We start from the raw sequence: 2227 nt of genomic DNA, 5'->3' as shown, positions 1-2227 counted from the left end.
TTCTGTCGCATATCATTAAATGTTGAATTCAATGTGGTAATTGAAATAATTTTAAATAGCTAGCATTGCTACTTTACTTCAGTTTTGTTATAGTGAACGTTAATATTCGTGTTTGTGATTCATTCTCTGTGTGAGGTCACTCTCGCTTTCCCTCTCATTCACGCTAGCTGTCACTCACACAAGCATACATACACACACATTCACTTCACTCACACATGCAGGACAAAAGACACAGAACCTTTTCATTAATAGGGTTGGTTGCTGTCTTAGTGCCGGCGTAAAGATTTATGATGTATCTCTTTAGCCCGCAATTTTGTCTGTCGTGATGAGTGGCTCGTACATGATGTACAAGTTACATCTATTTCTTCTCTGTGTGACGACTGTGGTTCAAGTAAACCCTTGGGGATTGCCGATGTTGTTTCCCTTATCTACTCTCATATCTATCAAGCCAGGTCCGTGCGGATCGCTACTGACATCTCCCTCTTCTATTTTCTTCTTTATCTCTGTGAAAATAAAACACAAAATAAAAAAAAAGACGAAAATAATTTAAAAACCAACATTAAAAACCGCAAATTTTTATAAATCACCCGGCTAGTGGTAGTTAACACCCCCTCTTCTCTGTTGCCTTTCTTTTTCTCTTACTCTGGCCCTTACGTGTATGATCTGGTTCCCCGACCATATATTGCAGTCGGACCAACAATAGCCGACACAGCACGAAAGGAAGATCCTGCTACAGTTCCGGTCACCTTAGGATGCCGTGGGAAAGACGTCATCGAAGATCGCCATAGGCACCAACAACTTGCCGCAGGTACCGGTCGCCCCAGGATGCTGTGTATAGGCAACGCCTGGCAGACACCTGCAGATCCGGTCAACTCCAGGAGCTTGTAGCGCAGGTATCAGCCGCCCCGAGATGCTGCCCCTGCCCCGACGCCCATAGATCCGGATGAAGATTATGAGGACGTATGGACGCGAGAAGGACCTGGACGAGATCTGTGAGGACGTGTGGACATCGAGGACGGACAGATTACACCGAGGACCAGAAGGATGAGGACAACAGGGACGAGCAGCCACGAAGATGCACCAGGACAACGCACGAGAACGAGACAACCATCCAAGATAGGTCACCCTTGAAGGCGCCTCGAGGGCGAGGCGTGAGTAGGTGGCCGAGCAATATAGGATGTGCATAGTTCTATTTCTGTTACCAGTGGACCACGTGGCTGGTTACCACACGGATCCAAAGTCCCAAATAAGAACCATCCACTCAGCGAGGGCAGAGGACACATTTTATATCTCACCTCGTTTGACCGAGAGTTCGTGTTAAGCACCCGACGCGGTAAGGTCAGCTCCGCCCTCTCCCTCCGGGCAGCTGACTGTGACCAGCATACCGCCATACCCATAACTAGACATGTCTCGTGTGTTCTTATACTACATGTGTCAACTCTTAGAAATAAAGAGTGAAAGCCGAATACCAGTATAACTACCCCTCTGCTCACCATTGTATGAAGGATGAAAGCCTTTTACACTCTCTCTCTCTCTCTCTCTCTCTCTCTCTCTCTCTCTTTCTTCTCTCTCTCTCTTTCTTCTCTCTCTCTCTCTTTTCTCCCTCTCTCTCTCTCTCTCTCTCTCTCTCTCTCTCTCACTTCTTCTCTCCCCCTCTCTCCTCTCTCCTCCTCTCCTCTCCCTCTTCTCTCTCTCTCTCTTCTCTCTCTCTCTCTTCTCTCTCTCTCTCTCTCTCCTCTCTCTCTCTCTCTCTCTCTCTCCTCTCTCTTCTCTCTCTCTCTCTCTCTCTCTCTTTTCTCTCTCTCTCTCTCTCTTATCTCTCCTCTCTCTCTTCTCTCTCTCTCTCTTTTCTCTCTCTCTCTCCTTCTCTCTCTCTCTCTTCTCTCCCCTCTCTCTCTCTCTCTCTCTCTCTCTCTCTCTCTCTCTCTCTGTCCCTCCTCTAATATAACTGCCGTTGCTGTTAATGTCATTATTATAATTCCCATTGCTATTACTAGCGCAGTTCAAAAAGTCATACTGTCACTCCTAATATCTTGGAATATGCGACTTTATCTATGAGTCCACGTACAATATACCCCTGTTGTTGATTACACATTCTTTGCTGCAAAGACTGTGGCGTGAGTAATGCCACGCGCTCACGTGACACCAACTCACTGGGAATGCGGGGAAAAGATGTCGTACCGTCAAGATTAATAATATGATTATTATAATTTAACAAAGAACAGGA

Source organism: Penaeus monodon, chromosome 36 (assembly GCF_015228065.2).
Source record: "Penaeus monodon isolate SGIC_2016 chromosome 36, NSTDA_Pmon_1, whole genome shotgun sequence".
Taxonomy (NCBI): Eukaryota; Metazoa; Arthropoda; class Malacostraca; order Decapoda; family Penaeidae; genus Penaeus; species Penaeus monodon.
Note: the sequence above shows the minus strand (reverse complement) of the source record.